Consider the following 18,445-nt stretch of genomic DNA (forward strand, 5'->3'; position numbering starts at 1 on the left):
TCTAAGCACCCTGCAGGCCAGATCCGGCCTGTAGGCCTTGAGTTTGACACCCCTGGGCTAGAGGCTAAATCATATGAGCAGTTGAGGGAGCTAGAGATTTCTAGCCTATTGAAGAAAAGGTTTGGGGAGGGGATATAATAATTGTCTTCCAGTACTTATGGGCCTGTCACAAAGAAGAGGGAATTGATTAATTATCCAAAGTACCATAGGGCAAGACAAGAAATAATGGTGTTAAAATGTATTAAAGAGAGATCCAACCTAGAAGAAAGGAGAATTTTTATAACAATGGGAACAATTTATTGATGGAATAGTTTGCCTTCCAGACTTGTGAGTGCTCTATCAGTGGAGGTGTTCAAAAATAGACTGGACAACTATTGGACTGGGATGATATAAAGCTCCTGACTTGAGCAGGGAAGTTGACTAGAAGATCTCCAAGGTTCCTTCCAGGTCTATGATTCTATGTTCTATTTATTATATACCCAATTCTTCATATACCCATTTAAAACTTCAGTTCAAATTAGCAGCACTTTGGAGTGAGTGAGAGTGTGTGTGTGTGTGTGTGTGTGTGTGTGTGTGTGTGTGTGTGTTTAAAAGCTAAGTTAAAATAATTAAAGAGATGTCTTTAAAAGTCAAAATGCTAACTACAGACAATGAATGCCAAATCTGAAAACAGGCATGCTGTTTTCACTTAATAGAAACCAGATATGAATTAGCACCTTCTTTGCAGGTCTGCAGTTAGATTCAATCTGAATATTCATGGCCAATGGATTATAAGCATTTTATTTTACTTTTTAATATTCTAACTATTTAAAGGCAGAAAAGCTAGAGTATATATCTCCATCAATCTGGTTTATACAGCATTACAGTTTGAACAACATTCAGACATAAAATGTGTAGCAGGACTAAACTCATGGGAGAGAGAGTTTTCATCAGCCAATGTCACCTCTTCCAAAATATCTTCAAACCTTTACCATTTTTGCTAAAGTTTGACAGAATATCCTGGATTTACATCAGAAATCATATGATATAGAATACTGGGTTGTGCAAAACATTCTGTAGGTCAAGCTTTCTATGCATGGAAGAACCAGTGTTGGACAATTCATATCTTGGCACAACCTGAAATTTGATTCTGAGCAAAAAGTGATTTGGGGTAGATTAGTAAAATTCAGGGATATGTTCAGCATCACTCAACAACCAAAAGGAGGTTAGAAAAAGGGAAGCACTAGAAAGATTGGGGGAGGGCCATGTAAGCCAAAGTAGGGCATGTATATGTTATACTTGAAGCCAAGTATATTGGTAGCTAGAGATTTGTAGGAAAAAGAAAGTGCTGTGAAGATTGGGGAAGGGATATTTTTAAAATCAGAAACATCTACAGAGACAGATGAGCAGAGATAGGGAAGCTAAAGTCACTGGGATGATGAGCAGGCAGATTAGGATGTGCAGAGGAAGATGGGAGCGTGTAGCGAGTATATCAGTATTGCCTGACTCAACCTACAAGATACCTCCAGTTTCTTTTCTATATAAAGCCTTTATTTGTGTCTTTTTTTTAAATTTGATTTATATGCCTTTGAGTCAGTGTTGACTTCTGATGACTATCCAGGTTCCTGCAGGTTTCTTAGCAAGATTTCAAAGTGGTTTGCCAATGCTTCCTTCCTAGGACTGAGAGAGTGGTTGGCCCAATATTATCCAGCTGGTTTCATGCCCAAGTTGGGAAAAGAACTTACAATTCCTCAGTTTTTAGTCTGATGCTTTAAGTCCTACACAATCTGACCTTCTATATGTAAAGTCTGGAATAATTCAAATGTTTCATATTTCAATTTAGCTGCAATTGCAGCCCATCCAAAACAGCATGGCAAAACATCTGAAGTATAATATGTTTGTTACATGTCTTATTTCCTATATACCACTAGCAAAGAATATATGAACAATAGCCCATTTGCTGACCATGCAGTTCTATGCAGCAGTGCATGGATATTTACACTTGGAAAGTTAGAGTTGGGTTACAGGCTCAAATCCCGATTTATTTCCACAACAATTCTTTTTTCCTTTTCCCACATTTCACGATTAGTTATAGATCTGTTCTTCCAGTATGCTCCAATCATGCATATTTGTTCTTGTATTATTAATATGAGTAGTGGTGAAGTGGTGGTAGTGCAACAGTGGATTACCCTAATATCCTCTACAGGGAGCCAGTCTTTCACATGACTTGGAAACCACGGTCAGTCCAAAATGTGATGGCACATGTAGTTACGGTGCAATTTGGAATGTCTATGTGACATCTCTACTTTGGAAGCAGCACTGGTTATTTGTTGATTTCCAAATACAATGCAAGGTCCTAATAACTTAGGACAATAGGTCAGAGGCTAATTATTTGTTGGACTCTCTGCCTACCCTTGGTTGTCTCTGTCTCTCCTATATCAAACATGGTGTTCTAGTTTGGTTGATTAAATAGCTCCATCTTGTGGGACCCAGAGACATGTCTTCTCTGTCACCACTCCTGCACTGCACATTCATGAAGCCTCTTCTGATGCTTCAAGTATTGAAAAAGATTTCTGCACATTCATATGTACATAGAACATACACCTCTTCCAATTACTGCAAGTTCTATTCAGATGCTACGTGTCTCACTGAAGTAAACCACATCACCTTTTCACCTGGAAGTGCAATATTTTCCACTGAGAATTAAAGGTGCTTCAGATAGACCTATTGGTCAACATTCTCTTGAAGTATTTTGCCACTACATTGAATTAATTCATTAAAAATGCACAGAATTTTCATTACCAGGAAATTAATGCAAAATTCTAAGAGTTGGAGTCCACTAAGTTGGAGGATACCCCAACTAGGAAAGCATGCAAAAGATGAAGGTCAATGGATTTCTTATATATCAGGAAAAGTAAGATAGGAAGGCAGAAAAGCAATCAATGTACCAACAGTTAAGGAAGGCAATAGCAGATCAGGGAGGATTTAATGAACCACTAGAAGTTTTTTTTTTCTTCATTGTTTTTGAACCACTGAAATTTTCATAACCTCTTCATCCTTTCTCATGTTTTTCTTTACCAAGCAAAACTGGCCATCCTACTTACAGTTTCCTCTTAAACTCAACCGACAGTGATCCAACTGTAATGCTGGGTTATTTTCCATTAATCCACCAATGGATATATTGTGCAGGAAGTCACCAAGTGTGAGGGGGAACCAAATATCAAAGTCCCGCTCAAAGGAAAATAATTGGTATTTGCTTCCCTGGTACAAATTTCCAGGTAGAAATGGGAAAGGGAAGAGAATCCACCACTCAAGGCTTGTATAACTGCCTACCAGAGAAAACACATGGCCAGGATTTGCTAAAGTAGTAGAAGGGATAAATACAAACAGCAATTTCTTAAGTCAGTTTCAGCATCAAGGACAAATAGATTAAGATTGCTGGATGTAAGAAGCCTGCCCAATATAACTTCATTGCTGACTAAGGAATCCCATTCAGAATATGCTATTCTGAATATACTAAATCAATATAATCTAAGGACAGGTCTCCAAAGGAAGAAGACAGATTAAACAATCCCATTTATTTTATGAAACAGCTGAGTCCAACTTGAATACAAGACACACTGGAACCAGTCCCCTCTGCTTTAGATTCACCAATGCATGCACAGGTTTCGATAGCAGAATATAGAGATATGCCTACAAAATAGCTCTGTTCAGAGTAATTCAGTCTGAATGCATGATTTTGTAGCCACATCAACTTAATAAGCACCAAATAAGTAATAGTAGAGAATAGTAGCCATTTCTTGAATGAACAATAATGGCATATTTACTATTCACTGCCCCAATTCTATCTTTGCTGTCTGGTTTCTGCCTTCTGGCTCCTTACTGGGATTCAGATTCGTTTGACTTTTGACTTCTGGATAGATTTTCCAATTACTTTGCTGTGTGTATTCATGGCTACAAGTAACATTTTGCTGTTTCTAAACAGGTTAGTCATATATTCCCATCACTCTGCCATCTATTTCTAAGAAGAATATTCTGCAGTAAGGAAGTTATTTTACAATGTTTTTGTATAAAATTAAAGTCTGATTTACCTAAGCTTCCAAATCTATTTTTGTATCTGAAATTTTCATGTCAAATTACAAAATGAGCCGAGGTGGCGCAGTGGTTAGAGTGCAGTACTGCAACTACTTCAGCTGACGGCTAGTTCAGCAGATCAGCAGATCAAATCTCACCGGCTCAAGGTTGACTCAGCCTTCCATCCTTCCGAAGTGGGTAAAATGAGGACCCAGATTGTTGGGGGCAATATGCTATTTAGTATACTGTCTTTGGTGTAAGCTGCCCAGAGTTCTCGGAGAGTGGGCGGCATAGAAATATGAATAATAAAATAAATAAAAGAAAAATAAAAGAAATCCAAAATGAACATCCATTTTGGGGGGGAGGGTGTAGAAAATGCAACCGATTTATATAACTTTCACTAACTAAGCTAATAAAAGAAAATTATACAGGCACCATGTTTTTAACACTGCAGGTGAATATTAGTCCAAGGTACCTTAGCAAGATAAATGGAACATCACGATAATCCCAAGGGTTTATGAAATATATTAGTCACTCACTGCATTCCATAAAATCAAATGAAAAGCAAAACAGCAACATACAGTACAGAGTTCAAGTAGCATGGATAGAGGCAGTACGGGTCAGAGTTGGACTTCTTTGACATTTTAGAAAATACTTGGAATATTTGGAAGAAAAAAAACCTAGCATTTAAACAATTGCATTTTTATCTTAATATTGATATGTACATAGATTCAGTTGAGGATTGGCTTCCTGCTCCTGATAATATCAGCAGGAAAGGTTGTCAAAAGATATTTTTAAACTTTCAGTGTCTACTTAATGTGTAGTTTGAATAACTGTTTATTCAGAAATAAAGTGACTAAGTTTGATGGAACATATTTCCACATATTGTAGATATACTAAGTCTTAATATTTAAGTCTTAATTAATGTTTAAATATTGTTATTAGATTTAAAAAATAAATCTCTTTTACATTTAATTTGAATTATTTTTAAAAAAATGCAAATACAAAATGCTATTTTCAAAATAGTGTCTCTATTAAAGAAAATTCATTTTCTTCACTTCTTTTACTATTTTGGGTGTCGAGGGAGATACAAAGTTCCGGCTCTTCTTCTTCTGGTGGCCTCAACCATTGTTAACTGATGTTGTTGTAGTGTGTGTTTTATGTTGTCTGTCCATCTTCTTCTAGGTGTGCCTTGTGTTCTTTGACCTTCTCCTCTTTTTGTATTTACCTTGTATGGTGCAGAATCCTGCAACATCTTCTCCAGGTGAACAAACCACTTTATTTGCTGTTTTTGAATGTAATTTAACATTGGTTCTATGCCAATTCTGTCTCTGATGGTCTCAGTTCTGATGGCTATAGAGCAGTTATGCACCAACTAGAAACAAAGTATATGTAGTCCTCGGATTATGATCCTAACTGGGATTGGAATTTCTATCATTAAGTGAAGGAACACTAAATGAAGTATCACACGACTGTGACTCTTAACAATGGTAGTTCCAGTAGCCTCGGTTGCAATTATTGGGAGAGTTGGGGGCAGCAGCATCAGAAGACGGGTGAGTCAGGAATAGGTAGTAGAGTGTAGGGTAACCAAAGTAATAGCTGGCTTGGTTATTCATTCACAGGAGCACCTTCCCCCGCTTGGTACCCACCAGTCATGTTGGATTACAATCTTCAAAACCACCATCATCCACAGGATGATAACTACCTCTGAATGAACCACGGGACATATTTAAGAAAATTACATGATTGCTTCGGTGCTTTTAAGGCAACCGAACAAGGGATCAAGACAAACATGATCCAATGCAAATCAGGAAAGATGTGAGATTGCTTCTGCAGCTAATCCAGAGGGATCCAAAGAAAGCTCCCCAGAGCCATTGTTTCCTTCCTCCGTCCCTTCCATTTTGTATTGAATTTAACCAGCCAAATAAACAAAGCATAATCTCGTTTGGTGCATACCTCAGTGCTGGCACTTAAACTGCCTCTAATGTGCCAGCTGCTTCTTTGTTTCTTCTTGCTGTATTAATGGATTACACATCATTCTCATTACTTAGTGAAAGAACAAAAAGGAAAAAAAACCCCAACACTTGGGATATAAGAATAAGAAAATGGTGTTGCATGTTAGAAAGCATCCTAGATAAGGGGATTGGATGGGGCATGTTTTGAGGAGATTGATTTTCCTTTCTGTTTTAAAAGAAAGGTGTATTTTCTTGTGGCTAGATGTGCCTCTGCTCAGAAATATTCACCAATGACATTTATATTTGTAAACCAGCAAATGTTCCACTTCTTTTGCATTAGGACATTCAACACAAAAAATGTCAGCTGTTCTGGTGCTGAGTATCCATCCTCCCAGGTTCCTTAATCACCAGCTTCATTAGCAATATTAAAGAACATGGAAAGGAAAGGAGTGGAGAAAATGCACTTTTGAATGCTAAATTGTTTTGAACAATATTGTTTTAGAACTCTGCTTTAATAGTAAGTAAACTAAGAAATATTTTAGTATAAGTTTTAGATGATTTCAATGGGCCCTGACCATGAAATGGGGACTTCAGTAGGTTCTCAACAATACCAAGTGTGATGGTTATTTTGCTTTAGTTGAAATCATCTAATTTATCAAAAACTGAATGCTAACCCATCTGCTCAACAGCATTACTTTTTCTATGTTTAAATATTTCATCAGTCTTACCTATCATATTAAAAAAAAACCCATTTACCAATTTCTGTTCCTTGTCTCTCCACTGACTGAATTTAAGATAATATGTTTGCATGTTGGAGCAACAGCAGGTGACCCTTTTAGTTTTGTCTCCATTGCCTATACATCATCCTCGCCACACAAATGTTTAAGTGCAATGGTAGCAAAAGCCCCCTAACTTTTAAGCAACTATGTTTTAGGGGGCTTTGCATTACATCATCCAATCAGTTGCTATGGACCAATGTAGACATGTTGATGGAACACAAATGTACAAAGGGCTGGATCTTTTATCATGCTGCCATAAGTTGCTTTTTTAAATCTCCCCCTGAAGGTACCACTATATACAATTTGTAAAAAAGTTTTTTTTCCCTTGATTTTTTTGAATTTATTTATTTATATGGCTGCCAATATAAATAAATTTTTACATGGGTGACTCTGGGTGATATACAAGGACTAAAAGAACAGCTATCAGCCATGACCCATGATAGCCATGATTAAAACAATAAACCGCACAATCACAATCACAAAAACCACATCAGTAGCAGAGCTCACCTAACTTCACTTGACCCAACACTTTGAGAAACAATCAAGTCCTCAAAGCCTTGTAAAAGGCTAGCATGAGGGATCCCCTATACTCCAAAGGGATATTCTATAGGAGAAATGCTGCCATTGGGAATGCCTGACTCAATAATATGACAATGGTTGGGAGAAATGGGAACATGCTCTTTTGCTATATCTGGTCAGCTGAGCAGAAGCAATGAGAGAGGCCCTGCAAATAGTCTGGCCCTTTGTTTAAGGAGCTTTAGAGGTGATAACCGGCACCATGAATTACACTCTTGGAGCCAGAGCAGTTTCTGTAATGGTAGAATTATATGTGAATTAAGAGAAATACCAATAACAGCTGATGCCAGTGCATTCTGGACTGGCGGTAACTTTGTATTTATGTGTTTTTATCTTGCGGCTGTTCACCGCCCTGAGTCCTTTGGGAGTAGGGCTGTATACAAATCAAATAAAATAAACATAAAACAAACAAAACAAACTTTAAAATATTATTCAAAGACAGCCCTCATATGGAGCACATTGCAGTAATCCAAACAGGACATGACTAGAACAAGAATCACTGTTAGCAAAATTTCCTGATCCAGAAATTGGCACTTGAAATGAAGCATGCAAAGGTTCCCCCTAGCCACAGCTGCCACCAGGTCTTCAAACATTAAAAAGAGACTATAAAATAAAATCAAGATGGCCTCCAAGATTGTGTGAAAAAAATGTCCCCTCCCCCATTTTACCTGCCTATAAAAATGAGCAGACTTTCAATTATTGCAGATGCCATTTTGACTTTTTTTTATCCCCTTTATGGAAGCCCAGATGTAGCCCTTTAGTTAACTTTTGCTGAGTCACTGCAGACATTTTTGTTATTGTAGTATCTAGACACAAAATTCCAAGGACTATTTGCAAGGTGCAAAATACACACATCTTAAAGCATGAATTTGATCACAACATTCCTGAAAATGAAGGAGAACCAGGCTATCTGGTTCTACTGTTTTTGCAAAGTATTTTCTCAGACTTTCTATTCATTTGTTCTGGTTGTTTTCTGCAGTACAGGGAATAAGATTACATCATCTTTTGTGAGACAGTTGTTCAACTATTTGAAAATTGTCATCAAGCCACTTAATCCAGGACTTGGCATCTGAATCCAAGGATTGACCCAAAAAACAGCACTATAAACTCTTGAAAATGTAGGTGTAGCATGATACTCTCCAAATCTCTCACCAGAATTACCAATATTGATGGGTAATAGAATCTGAAGCCTAACAAGCTTTAGAAGGCCATACTTTAACCATTCTTGCTTAGTAGATATTTGATTCTTTGTATGAAACAATCCTTAATGCTTGCTGACAAATGAAGGTTCTCCTCCATCTTTCAAATATAATGAACAATTCTAGCCCAAACCTATGTATTCAATATTTCTAAGCTGTTTCAGTCTATACTTAACTGAAACTTCATACACACTTAAGCCTATATGATTTAGTTTCAATTTGCCTCTAAGTGACTCCACAAGACATGTTTAGATGAAAAAAAATGCTCAATTATTACATTATTTCAACACATATACATAGGAACACACAGAGAGAATGGGAATCTATTTTTAAATATAAGATTTCTCCAAGTGCAAGTATTAATGTGTTAGTATTTCTGTATAGGCAATATGAAATGAGTGTGCTGTAAAACAAATCACCTGGAGTTCACTCTGAGGAATGGCACTTAGCGATCAATGTTCAACAGACTGTATCTACAAGGTATCCACAATGTTGCTTTTGTAACTGATTTATTTATTTATTAGTTCTTAGAAATTTTTAGTTCTTAGAAATCAACATTATGTTCTTTTTTTCACCAGCTACATAATGTCATTCTTGGGGGATTTTTTTAGTTAGCACTTTAAATAAAATTATTTTGACAAGTTCATCAGACTTGATGCATTTAGAGTGCATGTGGCTGCATGTAAAATCTAGTCATCTATCTTGGAATTTCTACTACATTTATTAATGTATTTTAAACATATTTCTATTAGTGTAATATAAGTCCAGTAAATACAGTAATGAGTAGATATTTAATACCATATTCTTAGGGAAAATAAAGAGTAAACAAAAATAAAAAGTGAATAAATTATTATTTATTCACTGCCATTAGTAAATCATTTATGAAAGAATTAGTCGCAGTATATTGATATCAATATGTCAAAAGTGTGCATGGCACTTTTTCATCTACTTTGAACTATCAGTCAGATTCAAATTTGGAACAAATGCTAAATGTGTGGAAACAAGTGATTTAAAAAAAAGAAAATGTGAAATGTGAAAGATTTGTGTACATTAGAAAATATCCAAAGATCTCTAAGCCTAGCATTTTGTCTGCATTGCCGAAAACTCTGAAAGAGTGATTTACACCAGAAATAGCTATAGACACTAAAAATGTGGTATTTGAATGTTGTTGGTTTCTTTGTGTTTGGGCATTTGAAGCAAATCATTCAAAAATTTGTTATCCTATAAGCTTAAGAGCAAACCTTTATTTTATTTTGTAGCTAGAAGTTAGAATAACAGAGTTGAAAGGGGCCTTGGAGGTCTTCTAGTCCAACCCCCTGCTCAAGCAGGAAATCCTATACTATTTCAGATAGATGGTTCTCCAATCTCTTCTTTAAAACGTCCAATGTTGAAGCAACCACAACTTCTGGAAGCAAGTTGCTGCACTGATTAATTGTTCTAATAGTGAAGAAATTTCCTCTTAGTTCTAGGTTGCTTGTCTCTTTTATTGATTTCCACCCATTGCTTCTTGTCCTTCCCTCAGGTGCTTTGAAGAGTAGCTTGACTCTCTCTTCTTTGTGGCAGCCCCTGAGATATTGGAACACTGTTAACATGTCACCCCTAGTCCTTCTTTTCATTAAACTAGACATACCCAATTCCAGCAACTTATTTATTTATTCATTCATTCATCCATCCATCCATTCTCTCAGCTTTCTTGGAATATAATAATTGATGCTGTCCCCAGAAGAAATGTAGCCAAAATTGCTTTGTGAGCTTTGGAGAGAATTGAGATTCTTTTCAGTAAAATGTATTCATCTGATTAGAAGAGTAGCACAATTGTATTTCTGATTTTGTAGGAAAGAATTAGAAGCATAATTCTGTAATTCTGCAAGTCTGGGGACTCTGATGGCAGAAAAAAAGGAGCTGAGTTTTATATAACATATGAGCAATTCAATGTTTATCTGTCCTATAATATTATAATTTTTTATAAGATAGAGGGATGAACATAGTGGTATATTGCTTATATGTTGAATCTATCAGATTTAATATACAGTGTTCTTATACAAGATGTCAGTACTATGAGCCTAACTTGTAACAGTGAAATTTAAAATAGATTGCAAATATTATTCCACATGATACTTGCTCAGTGAGAATATTTATTAAAAATGCAGCCCAACAGGGTTACATATTCATATGCTACAGATCATTAAGAAGGAAAACAACAGTTACAATTTTTATTAACAACAATAGATTGGGATTGAAAGGGCAAGACACCTGTTTTCTTTAAAATATTATCTGTGGTTCATTTTATAGTGCCATTAAGGGTGTGCACAACATATCAGAACAATTCTAAAAAAGTATGTCCTTTGAGCAAACCAAATGAAAACCAGAATACCTTTTCAAATTCTGACTTCATACGGGTAGTCCTCAAGTTACCACCACAATTGAGCCCAGAATTTATGTTGCCAAGCGAGACATTTGTTAAAAATTTTGTCCCATTTTACCACCTTTCTTGCCACAATTGTTAAGTGAATCACTGCAGTTGTTAAGTTAGACACATGGACGTTAAGTGAATCTGGCTTCCCTATTGAGTTTACTTGTCAGAAGGTTGCAAAAGGTGATCACATGATCACAGGACACTGCCATCATCATAAATATCAAGCAGTTGCCAAGCATCCAAATTCTGATCACATGATTATGGGGATGCTGCAACAGTTGTAAATGTGAAAAATGGTCATGTCACTTTTTTCAATGCCATTGAATGGTCAATAAATTAACAGATTAACTGAGTTGGAAAGGATCTTGTAGGTCATCTAGTTCAATCCCCCGCCGAAGCAGGAGACCCTACACCATTTCTGACAGATGGCAGTCCAATCTCTTCTTGAAAGCTTCCAGTGATGAAGCTCCCACAACTTCTGAAGGCAAGCTGTTCAATTGGTTGATTGCTCTCACTGTCAGAAAATGTCTCCTTATTTCCATGTTGAATCTCTCCTTCATCAGTTTCCATCTATTATTCCTTGTCTGGCCTTCAGGTGCTTTGGAAAATAAGTTGACTGCCTCCTTTCGGTGGCAGCCCCTCAAATATAGGAACACTACTATCATGTTTCCCCTGGTCCTTCTCTGCTCTAGACTAGCCATGCCCAGTTCCTGCAACCGTTCATATGTTTTATCCTCCAGTCCCCTAATCATCTTTGTTGTTCTTTGCACTTTTTCAAGAGTCTCAACTCCTTTTTATAATGTGGAGACCGAAACTGGATGCAGTATTCTAGGTGTGGTCTTACTAAGACTTTACAGAGTGATATTAGTACCTCACTTGATCTTGATGAATGGTCGTAAGTCAAGAATTACTTGTATTGGTCTTCTTTTATCTATAGTTTATTTCTGTAATAACCACACCCCACCAGGTGTTTCCTTGTTCCTTTTGTTTTAGATGTTTTATACTGTTCTATTTTTTTCTAATTTAAGGCTAAACAAATTTTCATACCACTGTTGGATACATGCAGATATGAGATGAGGAAAAATTGAAATATAAACAATACTAAATTTGTAACACTAGAGATATAAAATCACTTTGTAACCTTTGTAATTACATTTAATTTGCTTTGAAAAGTATTTTAATGTCTAAATTAGAAAAGTTTAATTTAGTCAGATCTCATTTGAAAATGACTAGCAAAATTTAGCTCATCTTGTACCATTTCCAGTTTGGACTAGTGTTTCTAAACCTTGTCAATTTTAAGATGCATGGCCTTCAACTCCTAGAATTTCCCAGCTGACTGGGATTGCCAAGGTTGAGAAATATGAGTTTGAAGGCTAGATATTTATTTATTTATTTTATTTTATTTTATTTTATTTTATTATTTTATTTTATTTTATTTTATTTTATTTTATTTTATTTTATTTTATTTTATTTATTTTATTTTATTTCTACACCGCCCTTTTCCCGAAGGACTCAGGGCGGTGTACAGCCTGATTAAAAGCACAAAGACAAACAAAATTTAAAAATTATTAAAATTATTAAATGATAGGCTCAATTTAAAACCCCAAATTTAAAATCCCATTTTTAAAAACCCAATTAAAATCTTTACCTTGATAGCCCAGCCTGGTGGAACAACAAGGTTTTGAGGGCACAGCGAAATACACGGAGATCAGAGATTTTATGAATTTCTGGGGGCAGCTCATTCCAAAGGACAGGGGCTCCCACAGAGAAGGCCTTCCCCCTGGGTGTTGCCAGCCTACATAATTTGGCCGATGGCACCCTGAGGAGACCCTCTCTGTGGGAGCGGACTGGCCAGTGGGAGGCTACTGGTGGCAGAAGACAGTCTCGAAGGTATCCAGGTCCAATGCCATGGAGCGCTTTAAAGGTGGTGACCAACACCTTGAATTGCACCCAGAAGACCACTGGGAGCCAGTGCAGCTGACACCCCAGCAGAGGGGTGTCATGTGGGCACAATGAGTTGTGCCCATAACCACCCGTGCGGCTGCATTCTGGACCAGTTGGAGCCTCTGGGTGCTTTTCAAGGGGAGCCCCATGTAGAGAGCATTGCAGTAGTCCAGTCGAGAGGTGACAAGGGCATGAGTGACTGTGTGCAAGGCGTCGCGATCCAGAAAGGGCTGCAACTGGCGGATCAGGCGAACCTGATAAAAAGCCCCCCCGGCCACGGCTGTCATGTGTTCTTCTAAAGACAGCTGTGCATCCAGGAGGACACCCAGATTGCGAGCCCACTCTGTGGGGGGTAAAGACTCACCCACAATAGTCAGCGATGGCACCAGCTGACTATATCATGATGCCGGGAACCACAGCCACTGAGTCTTGGAGGGGTTGAGTGTGAGCCTATTTCTCCCCATCCAGACCCGCACGGCCTCCAGGCAGTGGGACATCACATCAAGGCCATCATTGGGGTGGTCTGGGGTGGAGCTGAGTATCAGCAGCGTACAGATGGACTCTCACCCCAAAACCACAGATGATCTCACCCAGCGGCTTCACATAAATGTTGAACAGAAGGGGCGAGAGGACCGACCCCTGCGGCACTCCCCATGCAAGGCGCCTCGAAGTCAACCTCTGCCCCCCTGTCAACACGAACTGCGAGCGGTCAGAGAGGAAGGAGGAGAACCACCGCAAAATGGTGCCCCTATTCCTAACCCCCTCAACTGCTGCAGCATGATACCATGGTCGATGGTATCAAAAGCCGCTGAGAGATCTAACAGGACCAGGATAGAGGAGCAACCCCTGTCCCGAGCCCTCCAGAGATCATCCACCAATGCGACCAATGCCATTTCAGTGCTGTACCCCTGCCTGAAGCCCGACTGGTATGGGTCCAGATAGATAGCTTCATCCAGGTGCCCGGGTAGTTGTCGTGCCACCACACTCTCAACAACCTTCGCCACAAAACGAAGGTTGGAGACCGGACAGTAGTTGGCTAATTCAGCTGGGTCCAGGGAAGGCTTCTTGAGGAGGGGCCTCACCACTGCCTTTTTCAAAACAGCGAGAAAGGCACCCTCACTCAGAGAAGCACTTATAATCCCCTGGAGCCAGCCTCGTGTAACCTCCCGGGAGGCCAGTACCAACCAGGAGGGACACTGGTCCAATAAACATGTGGCGGCACTAATCCTACCCAGAACCCTGTCCACATCCTCGGGAGCCACAGGATCAAACTCCTCCCAGATAGTGTTCTCAAGACCTACCCTCGTCTCCTCCCCCGGACTCACCCAGTCGGAGTCCAAGCCTTCCGAATCCGAGCGACTTTATCATGCAGGAATTGCACAAAATCCTCAGCTCGACCCTGCAAGGGATCTTCCCGCACTCCCCTCCGAAGAAGGGAGTAGGTCATCCTAAACAGAGCGGCTGGCGGTTCTCTGCAGATGTGATAAGAGTGGAAAAATAGTTAGATTTGCCGCTTTTATCGCCACTAGGTAGGTCTTGATATAAGACCTCACCAGTGTCCAGTCGGAATTAGATTGACTAGTCCTCCAAATGCTCTCTAGGCGTCTTTTCTGATGCTTCATCTCTCTCAGCTCCTCGGAGAACCAAGGAGCCAATTGAAGTCGGCATCGGGCCAGAAGTCGCAAAGGCACGACACAGTCCAAGCCCCGGTGGCTGCACTCTCCCAGGCGGCCACCAGGTCTTCAGTCGAGTCGTGTGCCAGGGTCTCAGGAAACGGCCCAAGTTCCATCAGGAACCTTTCGGGATCCATCAGGCGCCTGGGATGGAACCATTTAATCGGCTCCAGCTCCCTGCGGCGGGGGGAAGCGGCAGGAAAGTCCAAACAAAGGAGAGAATGATCTGTCCATGACAAGGGTTTAATGTCTAAATCCCCTCTACCAAGATCATTCAACCACTGACCAGAGATGAAAATCAAGTCCAGAGTGTGTCCCCCTGTGTGAGTGGGGCCCTGAACTAATTGGGTCAGGTCCATGGCCGCCATGGAAGCCATGAACTCCCGAGCTACCTCTGATGCCTCACCTGCAGATGGCAGGTTGAAATCCCCCATGACAACAAGTCTGGGGTATCAACCGCCACCCCGGCAATAACGTCAAGCAGCTCGGGCAGGGTCGCTGCCACGTGGCAGGGAGCCAGGTACGTAGTCAGCAAACCCATCTGCCTCCCACGGCCCCACTTCACGAGGAGGGATTCACATCCGGCTATCTGAGGAACAGTGGTCTCCCTCGGACTAAGACTTTCCCTAATAATCGCCACCACTCCCCCACCCCTCCCCTGAGCCCTTGGCTGGTGAAATGCACAGAAACCTGGTGGGCACATTTCGACGAGGGGAAATCCCCCCCTCGTGGCCCAACCAGGTCTCCGTAATGCCTGCCAGGTCTGCACCCCCCTCCAAAATAAGATCACAAATGATCACAAAATTTATGTTGCTATATGAGAGAATTGTTAACTGAGTTGTTAACATTTTATGATCTTTCATGCCACAGTTGTTAAGTTAGTAACACAGTTGTTAAGTGACTCTGTTTCCCATTGCTTTTGCCTGTCAGAAGGTCACAAAAGTTGATCACATGATTCTGGGACACTGCAATTATCATAAATCAGTTGCCAAGTATCCAAATTTTAATTATGTGACCATGGGGATGCTGCCACATTGTAAGTGTGAAAAACAATCATGTCACTTTTTCAGTACCATTGTAACTCTGAATCGTCACTAAATGAACTGTTGTAAATTGAAGACTACCTGTACTTGACTTTTCCAATGTAGATTTTGGGAAAGAGAAAAGGATGCATAGAAGTACCTGAGTCTGTTTCTCTAGCATTATATTTTTTCTGCAGTGCAGTTGAATGCCTTAAAAGCATTCTAGATAAATTAATTTGTAACTGTCCTGTCCTGACATGTGAATAATTTTGCATTTATTATGCTTGATTTGCAGCTAAGAAAATTATTTTACTCTAATGGAAAGACTTTGCCATACCCAACTTAAAACCTTGGAGAGAAGACATTTGGTTGTACTTTCTACATTTAAACAGTCCTTTTATCAATACTGTGGCATGTCTGATCAATATTTCTCAGTGTGTGCAAAGTTTAACCTGCATTTTAAGTCTTGAATCATTGTTCTATACATAGTCATTTCGTCATTATTTCCTGTTTAAAATTGGTCTTTCCTTCTTTTTATTCATCTCCGTGGATTTTGTTTTGTTCTGATACTGTTTTGATACTATATTTTTCCTGTTTATAGATCAAGAATGTTAAGCATTAGAGCCTGACAAGAGAATGACAAGTGAAGTCAAATATCATGATTATATGTTTCCTACACTCTGGATCCCACCAGCTATGTTTCTTGCTTCTTTTCTTGAAGAGAAGCAGAAACTCGGTTGTTCTCATTATATTAACTCTGCCTTTCTCTGTCTTTCCCTCATGGCAGCTGTAATTGCAAGAGATTGCTATTTAGTTATTTCTCCTGGGGCAGTCTGATCATCTTGGCCTTTAAGAAAGGTTGGATCTATAGCTCTGTGTTTGTGTGTGCATCTGAGGGAGATTAAAAAAAAAAGATGTGAAAAAATGTACAACTGCTAGAAGAATGCTGTGTCAAATCTGAAATACTTTCTTGATTTTGAAGTTTATGATTTGCATCATCCAAAGACTGGGAAAATAATATAAAGTCAGTTTTGGTCTCTTAATTGAAGACATGTTCTCTTATATGTTCCATAAATCTTCCAATTGAAGAACAGGTTACAGATCTCCTGACTTGTTTTTAAACTTTCCCTGTGACATAAGGAAATTTTGCAATTGGAATAGGCATTTTTTTAAAAAAACTCAGCAGCTTACAAAATAAGAATGCTTCCAGAATAAAGGCACATACTAAATATTATGCCAGTTGAAAGAAAAATCTCTCTAGGAATATCAATTTGTTGTGACACCCTTGTTTAAATAATGAGCACAAATACAAGCTGTGTGTTTTGTTTAAGCATTCTATTAATCTTTTATCACCTGTTATGAAAAGCAAGCAAATATAAAGTTGCTTCCTATAAAGGTATATGTCAGATGTGAATTAAATCATAGCAGCAATAAAAGAGCTATAAGGGATATTTGCCCGGATGGAGATTCATCAGAACTGTGACATTCCTTTATGATGCATTAACCTTAGCAGAATGCCAAATGGTTAAGGTAATAGTTTGCATGCTTACATTATATATTAGATAATGCATTAAGCACCTGATCCAGCATGAAATATCCAGGGCATTTTGGACCAAGCCGACTCGGATTCTGATTCCATAGCAGGGTAGTTGGTGATCTCATAAGAAAAGTCATGCTGTTTCAGAAAACAAATGGCAAAAATACCTCAAGCGAGACTTGTTTCATTTTGCACTCTGCCTCTGTTTCTTGCTCCCCTCCTGCTCTGCCTTTTGAGTAACTATTCCCATCCAGCAATGTGAGTTACAACTGGCCTAAGGCTTTCTATTATCTCTGTCCTTCCAATCATGGTCTTCTTTCTTGATTCCCTAGTGGATTCTATACTATTTTTGCAGAGTTCTACACTTGCCACTCTCTGTATCCATACATGTCCAGATGAAATCCTATTAGTTAGAAATGGCAATAAAAGGGCCATTAAGACCAAAAGACTTTTCTAAGGTCAGAAAACATCTTCTCAGAGAAAAATACCATCCTACAGACTAACTCAAGAATAAGGTCTTTGATTTCAGGATGGGCTTATTTCCAAGCATAGCAGCTGGCTGCTTAAAATTGTATTTTAACCATGTATCTTGCCCAGAGTCACTGCTGTGCGATGGAAAGCCATATAACCATGTTTAAATAAATAGATAATAGATAGATAGATAGATAGATAGATAGATAGATAGATAGATAGATAGATAGATAGATATAAATTTTCCTTTTTACAGAAGGACATTTTGTTTTTTGCATTATACTACAACATTGGTAAAGTTTAGTTATTTATTAAATTTGTATGGCAGCCATCTCCCTATACAAAGGAACTCTCTTGCTGTATTTCCAAGTCCAGAAACCCAAAATAAGAACGTCAGAACACAAAATAAGATTTTTGTGCCCTGCCCTAACTTTGGAAATTTAAGGGACATTGTAGAGATTTGTTTAGATGAATGTAGATAAGCACCGTATGTTTTAGTGCTTATCTATCTATGGTTCACGTTTAAGCAAAAGGGGTAGCAAAATCGCTTTATACAGCATGATAGCGTATCCAAAGCAATGTTAAGAAATGTGTACACATGGCTTAATGGAATCCACAATAATTTAATCTAATATAAATACTGCAGTTTTTCTTGAATTTTGAACCTTTGAAATGTTGAGGTAAACTATAGACCTGCTTTAAAATCTACTTTATCATAGATTTGGGAACAATCTACAGTATTCTGTTGAATTTCTTTGATAATAGCTTTTTCGGGGAAATTAATTTAGACATAAAGATAAATATATATAAACTAGCACTA

At 38.6% G+C, this 18,445-nt stretch overlaps 1 protein-coding gene and 1 long non-coding RNA gene across 12 annotated transcripts in view; one reads left to right on the forward strand and one right to left on the reverse strand.

Annotated features, from left to right (window-relative positions):
- NXPH1 (neurexophilin 1) overlaps window positions 1-18,445 on the reverse strand; it is a 186,948-nt gene that overhangs the window by 56,377 nt on the left and 112,126 nt on the right. The window lies entirely within an intron of this gene.
- The window catches only part of LOC132710150 (uncharacterized), a 53,988-nt gene that overhangs the window by 18,184 nt on the left and 17,359 nt on the right, over window positions 1-18,445 (forward strand). For 3 of the 5 annotated variants that reach the window (XR_009620893.1, XR_009620892.2, XR_009620894.1), the window contains exon 2: window positions 5,239-5,317. The exons of the other annotated variants lie outside the window; for them this stretch is intronic. This is a non-coding gene — a long non-coding RNA (uncharacterized LOC132710150). The remainder of the gene's footprint in view (window positions 1-5,238; window positions 5,318-18,445) is intronic. 5 annotated transcript variants of the gene reach the window in all.

The sequence above is a fragment of the Pantherophis guttatus genome, chromosome 4 (assembly GCF_059756535.1).
Source record: "Pantherophis guttatus breed Tessera chromosome 4, ASM5975653v1, whole genome shotgun sequence".
Taxonomy (NCBI): domain Eukaryota; kingdom Metazoa; phylum Chordata; class Lepidosauria; order Squamata; family Colubridae; genus Pantherophis; species Pantherophis guttatus.